The following is a 17,596-nucleotide window of genomic DNA, read 5'->3' on the forward strand; positions in this document are numbered from 1 at the left end:
CGGTACGTCCACCCGGCCTCCCGCATGCCCACTATACGCCCTCGCTCAAAGTCCGTCAACTGCACATACGGTTCACGTCCACGCTGTCGCGGCATGCTACCAGTGTTAAAGACAGCGATGGAGCTCCGTATGCCACGGCAAACTGGCTGACACTGACGGCGGCGGTGCACAAATGCTGCGCAGCTAGCGCCATTCGACGGCCGACACCGCGGTTCCTGGTGTGTCCGCTGTGCCGTGCGTGTGATCATTGCTTGTACAGTCCTCTCGCAGTGTCCGGAGCAAGTATGGTGGGTCTGACACACCGGTGTCAATGTGTTCTTTTCCATTTCCAGGAGTGTAATTATAATAAGTTAGTTTGTGTAGTACTGCCACAGAATGTGTGCAGAGAAAGACATTCCTCAAAAATAGAACAACGCTGAAATCATCCTATATCACAAGAAGAGATACAAGCAAGGCATAAAAATATAGACTTACTAGTCTCGTCCACATCCGCACGTCAAATGCCACACTGTCGTGGGCTACGGCTGCCTAATGTTGTATCGTGCTACCACCATCACTGTCCCCACTACCTACTCCCTTTGCGTAAGTTTCGCAGGAAGAGAGACTGCTGTTCCTCCTCTGCAAGAGTCCGAATTCCTCAAATTGTAACGCCGAAACCACTGCGTGAGATAAATGTTGAAGGGATGTTGTCTCTCTAAATTTTGCGACTCATGTTCTCCTCCTGGCACAACGTTTTTCTTGTAGCGTCTCCGCATCCAATTCTTAAGGTGGCACTATTACACTTCCAAACTGACCAAGCAAATCGACGACAATTCGTGTAGCCTTTCTTTGATTATCTTTTATCTGTTCCTTTAGTCCAGCTACGTAAAGGTCTGAGACTAAAGAACAATACTCAAGAATTACTCCAACTAACTTTGTCAGCCGTGTGCTTCATGAGTGTATTACACGTGACACACTTCCCATAAATCTTACCGACCGAGGTGGCGCAGTGGTCAGTGTAGTGTCACCGCCAGACACCACAGTTGCTAGGTGGTAGCCTTTAAATCGGACGCGGTCCGTTAGTATACTTCGGACCCGCGTGTCGCCACTATCAGTGATTGCAGACCGAGCGCCGCCACACGGCAGGTCTAGAGAGACTTCCTAGCACTCGTCCCAGCTGTACAGCCGACTTTGCTAGAGATGGTTCACTGACAAACTACGCTCTCATTTGCCGAGACGATAGTTGGCATAGCCTTCAGCTACGTCATTTGCTACGACCTAGCAAGGCGCCATTACCAGTTACTATTGATGCTGTAAAACATGTACCGTCAAGAGCGATGTTCACCAATTATGGATTAAAGTTAAGTATTCCAGCAGCTACGTACTTTTTTTACTAGTCTCAATTCCTTTAACTGTTCCAGACCTCACGCCAGCCTGCGTGAGCTAAAACGCGTGCCTTTCGGCTTTCTGTCATAGTGGGTTGGCTGTCTTGCCAATCCACAACAGTTAGCACACTCGACTGGCTTTCGGGAGGATGACGGTTCAAACCTATGTCCGGCCATCCCGATTTAGGTTTTCCGTCGTTTCCCTAAATCGCTTCAGGCAAATGCTGGATGATTCTCTTCAACAGGCACGGCCGACTTTCTTCCCCTTCCTTCCCTAATCCAACGGGACAGATGTCCCCTCTGTTTGGTCCCCTCCCCCGAATCAACCAAAAAACCACAAATCTCAGTCTGTTACCTCCCTTCTACAAGTCTAGATTTTAATTTTTTCACCTAAAATCACTAGGGATATAAGCTATACTCCTAGATGCTTGAGGGCCGTGTCTGATTGCTGTGGCTGGCCGTCGATTGGACAGTCAAACAACACAGCAGCTTTTCGTCCATTTGCACGAAGGAGATTAACTTCATTTATGTTAAAGGGTTAGCTATCACGCATTGTACCATCTGCAAGTCTCTCTGCACTTCATAAACACTTGTAACGATGTCAGTTCCTTCCACATGGCCGTGCCGTCTACGAACATGCTAATCTCGAACACACTCATAGGCTTACAGCCATTACTTGCCACGTCCTTTACTCAAAATGTGGGAAAAATGAAACTGGCCTCGAAAATATTCCATTCAAGCAACCCAATTCACACTTTCCCACCTGGTGTGGGGCAGATGACGTAAGTTGGGTTGTTTGTCTTACAATGCATGGTATATTTTCGGGATCAATTTTATCTTGACCTTCCTGTAAATGACAATCTGCAGTGTCCAAATTACACTACCCTGTGATACGACAGAATCTCCTTTCGCTTCTGACTATGTCTCTCCATTAAGAGCGGTATACTATGTTCCGTTTGCTAGGAAGTCATTAGTCACTTACGTGTGTGGATATTCAGTATGCACCTACTTAGTTTGTTATTCAACGGTGCAGAACTATATCGGACGCGAGAAAGCACTGAAACAAGGTATCAGTATAAGCTTCGCTGTCTGTGGCCTTCTGAATCTTGTTAGGGAACAATATAGTTTGGGTGTCATTTGGCCGGTGCTCGACGAAACGTGGTAATATTTCCACTACAGTTATTTGACCATAAGAAAATCCATCAGGTGCGAACACAGTACATTTTCCATAATTATACAGGAAATTGACGTCAGTGAAGTTGGTCTTTAGTTAGATAAGTTGCGAGCCCTTTAATACATTAAAAAAAACTAAAAACTCCTCCCGAACGAGCCATGAAGACCCAACAGTACCGACCGGTCGCTGTGCCACCCTCAACCCACAGGCGTCACTGGATGCTGATATGGAGGGACATGGTGTCAGCATACCGCTCTCCCGGCCGTTGTCAGTTCACGTGACTGGAGCAGCTACTTCTCAGTCAAGGAGCTCCTCTGTTTGCCTCACAAGGGCTGGGCTTTAATACGCTGCCTGGTGAAAATGTGAAGCACCCAGAAGACATGGTCCGGTTTGTCAATGGAAGTTTGTATAGGTACACAACATCGGTCGGTATGTATATCATATGAGTTGCAATTCTCTACGATGGGTAGAGCTACCACCAGAATGCATTAGTGTTATTCCTGTTTAGTGTTGTTTCCAGACCAGGTAGTGTATGTAAGGGGCGTCAACAGCATCAGATGTTGGGTGATCACTCGTGTGAGACAGCGTATTCAGTACCTGACAGGGCTGATTGGTTGATTCGGGTCAGCGAGATCAGAGAGGTCATCGGTCCCATGGGATTAGGACAGAATGGGGAAGGAAGTCGGCCGTGCCCTTTCAAAGGAACCATCCTGGCATTGCGGTTTAGGGAATCGCGGGAAACCTATATCAGGGTGGCCGGACGCGGGTTTGAAACATTGTGCCCCCAAATCTAAGTCCAGTGTGATAACCACTGCAGCATCTAGCTCGGTGACAGAATTGTAAAAGGTCTCATTGTGCATCTTCATTTGGCTAGCTGGTCGAATAGTGGAATGTCCAGATTTGCGGGGAATTTGGACGTGACTGCTGTCCGATTTTGGACTGCATGCGAACGTGAGGGCCGTCATCGTCAAGGTTCCAGTTGACCATGTCTGATCACTACAATGGACGACCACCATGTTGTGGACGAACCACATCGTTATCCCTTCTTATATGCACCTGCGAACAGGGAACAGGTAACGGAATACCTGCTATTCTATGTCATCCCACACCACTGGTTGGAGCCCAACAGTAGCAGGACTCTCTCTCTCTCTCTCTCTCTCTCTCTCTCTCTCTCTCTCTCTCTCTCTCTCTCTCTCTATTCGTTTAGTCGGTTCCGACTCTTCGTGACCCCATGAACCAAATCACGCCACTTTTTCCTGTCTTGCACTTTCTCCCGTAGACCTTCCAGGTTGGAACACATTGCTTTTGTGATGCCATCGATCCATCTCATCCTCTGACGTCCTCTTCTTCTAGTTCCTTCAATCTTCCCCAGCATTAATGTTTTTCCCAGTGAGGCATGCCTTCGCATTGTGTGTCCAAAGTAGGTCAGCTTTTATTTTAACATTAGACCTTCCAGGGAGAAATCTGATTTAATTTGCTCCAATATTGATCTGTTGGTTCTCTTTGCAGTCCATGGAACTCTAAGAAGTTTCGTCCAACACCACAATTCGAAGGAGTCAATTCTTCGCCGTTCAGCCTTTCTAATGGTCCAGGTCTCACATCCATACATCACAACTGGAAAGACCATAGCCCTCACAATACGGATCTTCGTTGCTAGTGTTATATCTCTGGACCTTATAACCTTGTCAAGGTTTGACATCGCCTGTCTACCGAGCAACAGGCGTCTCCGGATTTCATGGCTGCAGTCGCCGTCAGCAGAGATCTGGGAACCGAGATAACTGAATGTGGTCACTACCTCCATGGTTTCTCCTGCTATATCCCACGAATTGGTAGGTGTAGTTGCCATAAGTTTCGTTTTCTTCACATTCAGCATAAGACCGGCCTTTTCACTTTCGTCATTCACCTTCAGTAAGAGTGTTCTCAATTCTTCTTCACTTTCTGCCAACAGGATCGTATCATCCGCGTACTTGAGGTTGTTTACATTTATTCCAGCTATTTTAATTCCTGTTTCTCCTTCATCTAGCCTCGCATTCCTCATAACATGTTCTGCAAACAGATTGAATAAGTACGGTGACAGTATGCAGCCTTGCTGGACCCCTTTCTGAATCTTTATCCATTTCGTGGTTCCATACATAGTTCTCACCGTGGCTTCTTGGTCAAGGTATAAACTCCGTATCAGATGAATGAGGTGATCTGGTAGACCCATATTTTTCAGTACGTTCCATAATTTGTTGTGATCGACGCAGTCAAAGGCTTTGGCGTAGTCAATAAAGCGGAGGTACACATCTTTCTGGAATTCTCTCGCTTTTTCCATAATCCACAGAATGTTAGCAATTTGATCTCTAGTTCCTCTTCCTTTCCTAAATCCAGCTTGTTCTTCTGGTAGCTCTCGATCTAGATATTGGCGAAGTCTATTTTGTAAGATTTTCTACATACCTTTGCTACCATGTGAATTAAGTGCGATTGTTCGGTAATCTGAGCATTCTTTAGAACTTTTCTTCTTTGGAATGGGGATGAATACTGATCTTTTCCAGTCTTCTGGCCACTGCTGCGTGATCCATATTTTTTGACATATTGAGTGCAGCACTTTCACTGCATCCTTTCCAGTGACTTTAACAATTCTGCTGGTATTTCATCATGTCCACTAGTTTTGTTATCAGCCATATTTTCGAGGGTCCACTGGATTTCGCTCTCCAAAATATCTGGCTCTAGTTCTAAATTAACATTAACATCAGCAGTAGGAGCCCTGTCATGATGCAGATCTTTCTTGTATAGGTCTTCTACATATTCTGCCCATCTTTCCTTAACATCCTCTGCTTCACTCAGATCTCTCCCTTTTCTATCTTTTATCATTCCAATTTTTGCCTGGAATTTTCCTTAATTTCTCTAATTTTCTTATAAATATCTCTTGTCTTCCCCATTCCGTTACTATCTTCAACCTCCTTGCACTGTTCATTAAAGAATATATTTTTATCTCTTCTAGCTAATTTCTGAAAATCTTTATTTAATTCACACATAGCTGATCTATTTCCCTTGATTTTTGCTTTCCTTCGTTCTTCTGCAACTTGCAGTGCCTCAACTGATAGCCATCTAGCCTTCTTACTGTTCCTTTTCTTGGGAATGTGTTTCTCTGCGGCCTCCTTGACAGTATTAGCTACTTAGTAGCAGGACTAGGAATCTAACTCACGCGTCAGCTGCCAGTAACACGACTACACGGCTGCGTTTGGTTTGGTGCCACGACCGGGAACCGTGAAGCAGAAGCGTGATTTTATCCAACTTTACTGGGAATTAGGCTTCTAACATAATAAATTGGAAAGTTGTGGTTTAACGAAGAAGTAGAGGCATTTAGTAGTTACGAGACAGGTTCGAGTCAAACTTCACAGAGGTGTTTCATATGTCGTACACTGGCCAATACGTCTATAGGGCTGCTACAGAGAAGGCCGTAGTTTGCTGGTGAGTCTGCCGGCCTGCATGGCCATGGTCGAAGAAACTTTGCAATTCCTGACACTTCGTCCAGACATCTTCGGATGTGCTCTTCTCGACGCAGTCAACAAGACAGCGTCGCCAGCGGCATCTCCGAAGACGTCCAGCGCACCTCTGGACGAAACGTCAGGAAGCGCAAAGTTTCTTCGACCACGACCATACAGCCGTGGAGACTCATCACCAACTATGTTACAGAACAGACAACCTTGTATATGGGGCAGTCACAGCTATGAGTAGTCATTTTGGGTATTAATAAACCCCTTCAGCTGCACTGAGTCCTTTGTTACTGGATCACTACCGGTTTCGTGGCACTAAAAGCCACATATTGAGGTAAACATCTGTATAACAATAAATCCTTAAGGAATAACGGCCCTGATATATACTACGATATGCTAATTATTTTAACAGGAAAAAAGCAATTTTAAAATACTAAAAGAATTTTACATGAGAATATCAGAATGTTCGTACTCACATAACCAAAACATTAGAGCGGAAATGATCGGAACTTTGCACCCAACATTCGTTGTCCGTCGTAACAAAACACCGCTAAACGGCGATATGTCACGGAATAAAATAGCCGAATTCCAATACATTGGATGGGTTCTGAAGAAATAATATCATATTTATCCATTTGTAAGGTGAAAATAAATACAAAACTATTAAGACGTAATTATTTGCCAGAATGAAAAACCAAGACGTGGTTGCCACAAAATTGAGGGATGTTCTACCTGGACCAAATCCGTCAAGTAAATAGCTATTGACAGAAAAGCAGACCCTGAAAACCGCATCTCCGATCCATACTGAATCGGGAACAGGGGAAGTGGCCGCGTGCTGTCTCCTACTAACGGCCGGACAGTAAATAAACTACTGGCCATTAAAATTGCTACCCCACAAAGATGACGTGCTACAGACGCGAAATTTAACCGACAGAAAGAAGATGCTGTGATACGCAAATGATTAGCTTTTCAGAGCATTCACATAAGGTTGGCGCCGGTGGTGACACCTACAACGTGCTGACATGAGGAAAGTTTCAAACCGATTTCTCAAACACAAACAGCACTTGACCGGCGTTTCCCGGTGAAACGTTGTTGTGATGCCTCGTGTAAGGAGGATAAATGTGTACCATCACGTTTCCGACTTTGATAAAGGTCGGATTGTAGCCTATCGCGATTGCGGTTTATCGTATCGCGACACTGCTGCTCGCATTGGTCGATCCATGACTGTTAGTAGAATATGGAATCGGTGGGTTCAGGAGGGTAATACGGACGCTGTGCTGCATCCCAACGGCCTCGTATCACTAGCAGTCAAGATGACAGGCATCATATCCACATGGCTGTAACGGATCGTGCAGCCAAGTCTCGATCCATGAGTGAACAGATGGCGACGTTTGCAAGACAACAACCATCTGCACGAACAGTTCGACGACGTTTGCAGCAGCATGGAATATCAGCTCAGAGACCATGGCAGCGGTTACCCTTGACGCTGCATCACAGACAGGAGCGCCTGCAGTGGTGTACTCAACGACGAACCTGGGTACTCGAATGGCAAAACGTCATTTTTTTGGATGAATCCAGGTTTTGCTTACAACATCATGATGGTCGCATCCGTGTTTGGTGACATCGCGGTGAACGCACATTGGAAGCGTGTATTCGTCATCGCCATACTGGCGTATCACCCGGCGAGATGGTATGGGGTGCCATTGCTTGCACGTCTCGGTCACCTCTTGTTCGCATTGACGGCACTTTGAACAGTGGACGTTACATTTCAAATGTGTTACGACCCGTGGCTCTACCCTTCATTCGATCCCTGCGAAACCCTACATTTCAACAGGATAATGCACGACCGCATGTTACAGGTCCTGTACGGGACTTTCTGGATACAGAAAATGTTCGACTGCTGCCCTGGCCAGCACATTCTCCAGATCTCTCACCAATTGAAAACGTGTGGTCAATGGTGGACGAGCAACTCGCTTGTCACAATACGCCAGTCACTATTCTTGATGAACTGTGGTATAGTGTTGAAGCTGCATGGGCAGCTGTATCTGTACACGCCATCCAAGCTCTGTCTGACTCAATACCCAGGCGTTTCAAGGCCGTTATTACGGCCAGAGATGCTTGTTCTGGGTACTGATTTCTCAGCATCTATGCACCCAAATTGCGTGAAAATGTAATCACATGTCAGTTCTAGTATAATATATTTGTCCAATGAATACCCGTTTATCAGCTGAATTTCTTCTTGGTGTAGCAATTTTAATGGCCAGTAGTGTAGCTTGCCTGTGGGCGGCTCGCGCATGCGCTGATGATGCGCGGGCTCGACTGATTGACTGGTGTTCTTTTGGGGATAGGCGAATGGTGAATGAGAACAAGGAATATTGGGATAAAACATACAAAAACCTTTTTTGAAAAACGGTTGTAGAATAACAATATGATAGTATCACTTGACTTCTTTTTCGTTAATAACGCCCGTAATTTAGGCTAAAGCTACAGTATGTAATGACGTAAAAGAGGAACATCATATGCGTATATTACAGCAATGAAATAAACCTGCCAGCATTGTCCACAGAATAAACCTTAAAATTTAAATAAACATGAAGAACATTAAAATTCTAAAAATTATTGTTTCGTAAAAATAATCCTTCTGGATTTATTGTTATATAGATGTGCACCCGAAGAAATGGCTTTTAGTGCAACGAAATCGGTAGTGATCCAATAATAAAGGACTAAATACGGCTGCAGCGGTTTTTGCTACAGAGTCTTGTACCATCTCCACTATAAAATGACGACAGTCCGTTTGTGAGAGAGGCCTGCTTCTAACAAATGAAGAGGTTACAAACTTTTCAGATTGGCGTATTGATTTATCCAAATTTTGGAAGACACCTGAGGCGAATCATAGAAAGAACTGGTTAGCAGAAAGCGAAAAACTTATAAGAAACTTTTCGAGTTCGTCACATTCGTGGAACTGGGAATCAGTTACAGTTTGGTGCCTACCAAGTATCAGAAACTCTGCGTGTTTATTGCGTGTCGCCTGTATGACTTATCGCGTTGCAAGTAGAACTTGACGTATTGCGCATAAAAGGCAGAAAGACCCATTATTATATGATTACACGGTTGCAGAACATTCACTGGAAGCTGTCACATCCATAAAATGTCTAGGAGCACGCATACGTAGCGATTGAAAGTGAAATGGCTACATAAAATTAATGGCAGATAAGGCAGATGTCAGAAGAATGCAAGGAATCGTCATGAAATGCAGTCCAGCCACCAAGGAACAAAACCCTTGCTTATTTTGAAAAATTAAGAAACCGCAGTCCACAATATTTTACTGGGTACACTCAATAGAAGATTGCGCATTAAGCAACTGTCCTGAGGTTTCTTCATTTTTCAAAATGGACTTGTACAGTTATGACTGCCCCATAAAAAAAACCTGGTACATGAATATTGCTAGTAACTCTTGGAAGTGCACCAATAGGATCGATCGAGGAAATAGAAAAAATCCATAGAAGCGCAAAGGTTTTCGCCACAGGTACATTTAATAAACCCGAAAGCGTCAAGGAAAGGTCCAGCGGACTACAGTAGCAGGTGCTGCGAAACTCGTCCGAAGACCATGAAGGTACAATAATAGGTGATCTAGCTCATACAGAGGCTTACCAGCAGTCGTTCATCTACCGACCGATTCGCGACTGAAAGAGGGAGGAGTTAAGTGGCAAAAGTAAACCAAGTATCATCCGCCAAACATCGTAACTTGGCTTGTGGAGTATAGGCACCAGAGGAAAAATGTTCCTATCGGAGCACAAAATAGACTGATGAGCTCCTGTTTTAAAGGAGTCTGCCTGAAAAGTGAGGTACCAGGTGCCTCACTCTACTTTCCTCAGCACCTTTAAACATTTTCCCAAAACTCCTGGCATGCGAAGATATTCTCGTACTTTTTAACATGCAACTCGCACCTCAAAAAAAAAAAAAAAAAAAAAAAAGAAATTCAGATATGGGTGAAATCTTATGGGACTTAACTGCTAAGGTCATCAGTCCCTAATCCTACACACCATTTAACCTAAATTATCCTAAGGACAAATACACACACTCATGCCCGAGGGAGGACTCGAACCGCAATGTCCATGACTGCAGCGCCTTAGACTGATTTTTTTTTTTTGTGTTTGGTCGTTGCGGACGTCACATGACCTCCGGTCAAGTTCGTTTGTTGATCTTTCCACTCAGTTTTTTTTATTATAGAGGCCAACCAGCTCTCTGACCGAACACACTGAGCCACCGTGCCGGCCTTTTAACTGTGTGCCGGACCGAGACAGACCGCTCGGCTAATCCCACAAGCTGCCCTAGCTGAACTCGCCCGCACCCAAATAGTTCATCACTCATACCCATCCACTCCCACTTGCCACTTTCTCACTCAGCCCAGCTCACTGTCCTTACCTCTTTGTCCTTCTCGAACTGTCAGTGTGTCCTGTCTCACAGCCACAGTCGGCTTAGTCCTGTCATAACCCTACCGCCGCTCCCACTGTCAGTGCTCTCTCTTAAAACTTCTACGTCATTCATTCATTCCCACTACTGTTTTCTCTTCACACTGTACTGTCTCTTCCCTCCTCGGTGTCATTTTCATAGATTCTGGTTCGCAAATACCTTTGCACGGCAAAGTTTTTGGGAAAATTTTTAAAGGTGCTGAGGAAGGTAGAATAACGTAGCTGGTATCCGATTGTTCAGTTAGAATCTCCTAACAGGACCGTATTCACTTTTTTGTGCTTCGATAGGAGCATTTTACCGACGGTTCCATTCTTTGCCACAGAAGGGCATGTCACTCATATGAAAAAGCTTGCAAGAGTCAGCAAAATTTTGATAATTTATTTATGTGAAATTGAAATAACGCAAAATTAATTTTACGACTCAGGTCGGAGTTTACCTGCACAATTTTTCATGTGCGTCAGTACTGCAACTTGGGGTTCCCGAAACACTTCTGATGATAACGAAGACGCTTTACAGCATATTTCTCTGTTCTGCATCATTTTATAAACTAAGTTTAGCCTCACACCTGATATTACGCGAAAAATTTTCCTGTAAAAGTAGGATAAATTTAAATCTCTGTATTTCGGAAAAGGACAAAGATATCAAGAAAATTGTCAAGGTCTTTGCAGGTCTTCAATCCATTTACCCTGTGCATATCCGCAGTTCAATTTTAGTACACAAAAACTACGTTTTTATTGTTTTCTCATAAATTGTCCATGAACTAAATGGTGCATCCATAAGCTCCTTAGGGCCCACCATAGACCACATATAATACAAAAAGAACCAACCGATATGCTCCATTTGTCTAAGCTCGAGAAAATGTGTAATATTCAAAATTTGACCCTATACTATAGCGTAGTTACAGTAAGGCGATCCTTCTGCTGGGTATGGAGAGGGTCCCTTGCCCAAGGGCTGTCCAAAACACTTGCATCAGAGGAGTAGTGCTGCGATCTCTGGGCGGGGCCGAGAACTTTTCTGACAGCCCTCATATGTTTCACATCTCCTCCTAAGCCACTGGACCGATTTTAGCCCAACTTCGTACACATCCGCTTCATTGTAAGGCCAGGCTCAGGTTTCAGGAGGGGGGGGGGGGGGGAGGGACGGAGGGGCAAACCGAGGTATCCAAATTCATATAGAAAAAAAAAATCTTGTTTGACAAAGCGCTCAGCATACACCGCACGCTGGTCTAACGAATGTTCACACGATTTTGAAACGCATCCCAGTTGGTATTTGAACACATTCTAAGTTGATATCTGAACGAATCATAAGCTAATTTTTGAATGCGTGCATACTGTACGTGATGTCTCTGCCAGAGGAATCCCCGTCACATCTAGAAATAAAAAAATCTTTCCTACAGGCAAAAGGGGATGGGGCTATACAAACTGAGCCGAATAAGCCCGAGTGGATGAATGGCAATCGCTGTTTGTTTATGTGATTGATTGGGTGTGCGAATGATAAGCTTTATAATTATTAGCGAAATCCGTACATTTAGACTGTCAGAGTGGAAATGAGCGACTAAGAGGAAGAACAGATACGAAAGTGTTATGTCCGCACTATAACACAACAAATATTCCGTGATAACCAAATTTATTTGATCTTCTGTCACTCAAAACAAAACTTAAGTTCGACTACACAACACTTCGCTGGCTGTAGCGCAAAGGAGAAATCAGAGTCACTAGTAGAGAATACAAGTCCAAACAACTGCCATCCAGTCGATACCGACGCGTCGCAAGTTTCCAGCCAGGGAGGCCACAGTGCGGTTCGGTCGTCGTGAATCCAGCAGCCGGGTATTAACACAGTCATCGGCGTTTTTTTTTCTTTATTGTGATTATAAAACCTGTAGAACAGGTAGGCTGGCAGCAGCACAATACGCCGCTCTTCAGCCAAAGATAGTACAATGATAGAAACAGAGATGATACATGACTTGGAAAAACGGCGGGAAAAAAACAGTAGACACATGAACACAAAAAAACATGATGCCGTTCACACTCGATGACAATCCACACTACAAACTGTTGACACGAAGCACAAATACTGACGATGACGATGGCACTGGTGAACGATGGAGTGTGACGGTGAACACTGAACACTAAACACGACGGCACATACGAGACACTGATGGCGATGATATCCGGCGCGCGAATGTCCACTTGCGAGTGCGAGTCCGGGGACCTGCCAAGAGGGGAATAAGGGTGAGGTGGGGGAGAGGGGAGAACAAGGATGCCAATGGCTGGGGAGATTGGGGGAGGAGGAGAGGGACAGGGGAGGGGAAGCCCGGGGGGAGTGGGGAGGAGGAGGGAGGGAAGAGGGAGAGAAGGGAGGGAGGGTGCCCAGAGGAGCAAACACAGGAGGAGGGTGGGAGGATCAAAGTTGGTAGTAGGGGTAGATGGAGGGGAGGAGGGCATCATCAGGGAGAGGGAGCTGGCGGAAGCCACCTTGGGAGAGGGTAAGGAGGGTGGAGAGATGGAGACCGGGAGGGACGTGGGAATACAGGCGTGGCAGTGGGCGGGGGTGGGAGAGGATGGGGGAGACTAGCGGGTGGGGAAGATCGAGTTTGTGGGAGGTGTACAGGATCTGTATCCTTTCAAGGAAAAGGAGGAGGTGGGGGAAGGGGATGAGATCATACAGGATCCGCATGGGGGAAGGGAGACGGATGCGATAGGCGAGATGGAGAGCATGGCGTTCAAGGATTTGGAGGGATTTATAAAAGGTAGGGGGGGTGGAGATCCAAGCCAGATGGGCGTAACAAAGTATAGGGCGGATGAGGGATTTATAGGTGTGGAGGATGGTGGAGGGGTCCAGACCCCACGTACGGCCGGAAAGGAGCTTGAGGAGACAGAGTCGGGAGCGTGCCTTGGCTTGGATTGTCCAGAGATGGGGAGTTCAGGAGAGGCGATGGTCGAGGGTGACGCCAAGGTACTTAAGGGTGGGAGTGAGGGCGATAGGACGGCCATAGATGGTGAGATAGAAATCAAGGAGGCGGAAGGAAGGGGTGGTTTTGCCTACAATGATCACCTGGGTTTTGGAGGGATTGACCTTGAGCAACGACTGGTTGCACCAAGCGGTGAACCGGTCAAGATGGGATTGGAGAAGGTGTTGGGAGCGCTGCAGGGTGGGGGCAAGGGCAAGGAAGGCGGTGTCATCGGCAAACTGGAGAAGGTGGAAGGGGGGGTGACGGCGGCGGCATGTCCGCCGTGTACAAAAGGTACAGAAGGGGAGAGAGGACGGAGCCTTGGGGCACACCGGCGGAGGGGATAAAGGTGTAGGAATCTGTGTTATGGATGGTGACACAGGAAGGACGGCGGGAGAGAAAGGAGCCGATCAGACGGACGTAGTTAATGGGAAGGGCGAAGGTTTGGAGCTTGAAGAGGAGACCGGAATGCCATACGTGGTCATAAGCACGGTCGAGGTCCAGGGAGAGGAAGATTGCGGAGCGACGGGAATTACGCTGCTCGGAAAGGAGATGAGTGAGGTGAAGGAGAAGGTCGTCGGAAGAGAAGGACGGCCGAAAGCCACACTGGGTAACGGGAAGGAGGCGGTGCTGGTGGAGATGCTGGTGGATGCGTCAGGTGAGGATAGATTCCAGGACCTTGCTGAAGACCGAGGTAAGACTGATGGGACGGTAGGAGGAGACGGCGGACGGCGGTTTGCCAGGTTTAAGGAACATGAGGATACGGGAGGTTTTCCACAGGTCGGGGTAGTAACCGGTGGACAGGACTACATTGTAGAGCCTCGCCAGGGTGGAGAGAAAAGAGACAGGAGCTTCCCTAAGGTGACGGTAGGTGACACGATCGTGACCAGGAGCGGTGTGGCGTTTTGTGGGGAGTGTAGCAATGAGATCCTGTGTAGTGATAGGGGCATTGAGTTCCGTGTGTGTAATGTTGTCCAAATACTGGAAACCAGGAGCGAGGGGAGGGACAGAGGTGTCAGTCCGATCGCGGACATCCGGGAAGAGGGAGTAATCGAACTGTCATTGGCGAAGATTGACCTGGTTAAACGGGCTCAGGGAGCTCGCTTAAATCCGCAGGTCCGGCCAATCAGAGTGTTGGTAGATGGCGCCCTTATACGGTTGCTCACTCTGGTGGCGAGGGCAGCGCCGCCAGGGTAATCCGTATCGATAGTGGTGTGTACGCTGCCGCTAACCCCGCGACGACGCGTTCACTGGCGCCAGTTGTTGACATCGTGTGCGGCGCCAGCGGTACTCGCTGTGTGCAGCGCGTGTTGTAGCACGCCGCGCCGAGTTGACGGCTGCTGTGCGGCGGCCGAAACGACAGAAAGATTACATGTTGTCTTCTCGGTGTATTCAGGAAAATGAAATTTTGACAGAAAATTTTGCCAAAACGCCACACTTCTGAGGGCCAGTTGTACAGTCCCCGGATAGAAGCCACTTAATGCTATTTTGGTATGGCGCGGAAAACGTGTTCGAAGACGTAATAACACTTAACAGGAGAATAAACGCGGACAGCTAAACCGGAGATTCTGGCAGGGTTAGTGAAGTTAACCGGAGGATAAATTTGGAAAATGGCAGGAATAGTTACAGAATTAGTGATGAGAAGAAGGAGAAGAAACGGGGACATCACACAAATAATATGGAAGAATGTGACGATTCCCAATTTATATAAAAAGTTCCTACTACTACCACTACTTTTCGATCTCACGCTTGAGAAACTAGAGCATATGAATGAAATGTGAAACTATTTCCTAACATAAAACTGTTTGCTTGTAGTATGCCTAATAGGCATTTGATATTGGTACCTCGTGATTTATATTCTGTCGTGTCATTTATGTAAATGAGATACATAAAAGTGGCCATTTGTGCCAAAACTGTCTCGCTTGTTTGACGTGTGTAACAATTGCTGCTATATTACAAAGATCTCTTTCGTTTTATCTAACAGACACTGACAAAACAGAAGCAATCAAATCGAGAAACCACACTAGTCTTGGGCATTATTCATATCAACAGCTTTTTCAGCATTAGACAACGACATTTTGATTTTTCACTAAGCAAATCTTTTGATGAACTTTGATGAGGTAATAGATTCTTTTGCAGAAAGGAAATCGCACCGTGTAAATGTGTAGCAAGATTAGAGAGAAAAAATGCTGACCTAAGGATTGAAAAAATGTGTACTGTCTTGCTCGTCTCTTGTCTTTACCGGTATTATGTTTCCTGTATTCAATATTATGTCACACACTTTCACCAACTTTCTCCCATTTCATATAATGTATCATAATGTTCAATCTCTAACCAACAGATCACAAGAACTAGAAATAATACTAGACTCTGACCAAACAGGTTATGTTATCTTCATAACGGAACATGGGCCAAGAAAACAGTAAACAGAAACTGTAAATATACTTGGTTTTCTACTAAGCAATTCATTCTTTAGGTCCGTTTATAAACATGGTGGGACAGCTATCTCTGCAAAGCAAAATCTAAGGTACAAAAAACTATAAATATTTTCTGATTTGACTAATGAAAAAGTATTTGAAACGGCAGCTACTGAACTTACAGACATCCACGTTACCATTGTAACCGTCTACAGATGACCTGATGGCGACTTGGACGACTTCCTGGGTAAATCTGAAATGATGTTAATAGTCTAGATCCAAGAAAAAAGAAAATCATTTATGGTGACTTTAACATTCATTTTTTGAAACCTTGAAACTGCAGAGATGAATTACTGAACATGGCAAAACGTTTCAGTTTAATCCCCACAATAAATACGCCTACCTCTAAACATTGTGAAAGAGCACTAGACCAAATTTTTATTTTAGTAACCCACTCTCTATGCAATAATAAGGTAGTAAATATGGGCTACAGTGATCATGAGGCTCTGTTGCTAACATTGGAGTTATGTGTAGATAAAATATCATCCATCAAAATGATTGAGTGATGGGATATCAATGATGGTAATATTGTAAAATTTTACCACTATTAAGCCTGGAAACATGGGATGAAGTGTTCAACGAAACAGGTGTAAATAGAATGTTTAATAAATTTTGTGGAACATGTCAATAGTATTTTGACCTTGCCTTTCCACTTAAGCAACGTAAATTAAAACCTACTAGAAACAAAAGTTGGGTCACTGCAGGTACAAAAATCTCTAGTGCAAAACAAAGATTTCTGCGTTCATACAAAAAGCTACTGTATCATTAGAGATGTAAAATTATATTAAAGAGTACAGTAGGACCTAAAACAAAGTTACTAAATATGCAAAAAGGGGGTTAATGATTAATACATCTTAAAATTAAAAAATAATATACATGGGCCACATGGAACGTTATCCATTCTGAAACAGGCACCAAACCAGTGGCAAAGAGTGTATTTGCCTAAATCTGGAAAATGGACAAGTGTTTGATGCCACTACAGTAGCTAATACCTTCAATGAGTACTTTAGCAAAATAGCAAATAATGTCGTCCAGAGCAACTTCCAAGCTCTTAATATGCACCACATTCAAAAACCACAAATCCCACAGTAGGTCTATGTCTATCAAATATGCCACACACAACGAACTCATACTGCGAATCAGATCATTAAAGAAACTGTCATGTGGTTTTGATGACATTGTAGACTATGTTATAAACCAAACTGGATATTGTAGAAGCATATTGTTAATCACTCCTTCTCCACTGGTACATTTCCTAATCTACTTAAGATTGCAAAGATAACTCCCTTGCACAAAAAGGGAGCAACAGACAATGTTAACAATTACAGACCTGTAGCTCAGCTTAGTGGCTTCGCAAAGATCTCTTTTACAAGAGATTGCTAGAGTTTATTAAAAATAACCTTTGCTGTGAAATCATGAGCGTGGTTTCAGGCAATCAAGACCCAGAACCACAGCAGTCTATGAATTCCTGCATGCAATCCTACATGTTATAGACGGAAAGACATCATATATTACTAACTGAGAACAAAAAGTTGTTCTGAAACAGGATACAATCACTGAAAATATGTTAAGATTATCAACATGCGCATGAGAAAAAGCTTCAGTGAACTATGGTGTGCGGCAGATGTCGATATTAGGTCCTATGCTCTCTCTTTTACATATACGTGACCTGAATGAAA

This window comes from Schistocerca cancellata, unplaced genomic scaffold, assembly GCF_023864275.1.
Source record: "Schistocerca cancellata isolate TAMUIC-IGC-003103 unplaced genomic scaffold, iqSchCanc2.1 HiC_scaffold_718, whole genome shotgun sequence".
Classification (NCBI taxonomy): Eukaryota; Metazoa; Arthropoda; class Insecta; order Orthoptera; family Acrididae; genus Schistocerca; species Schistocerca cancellata.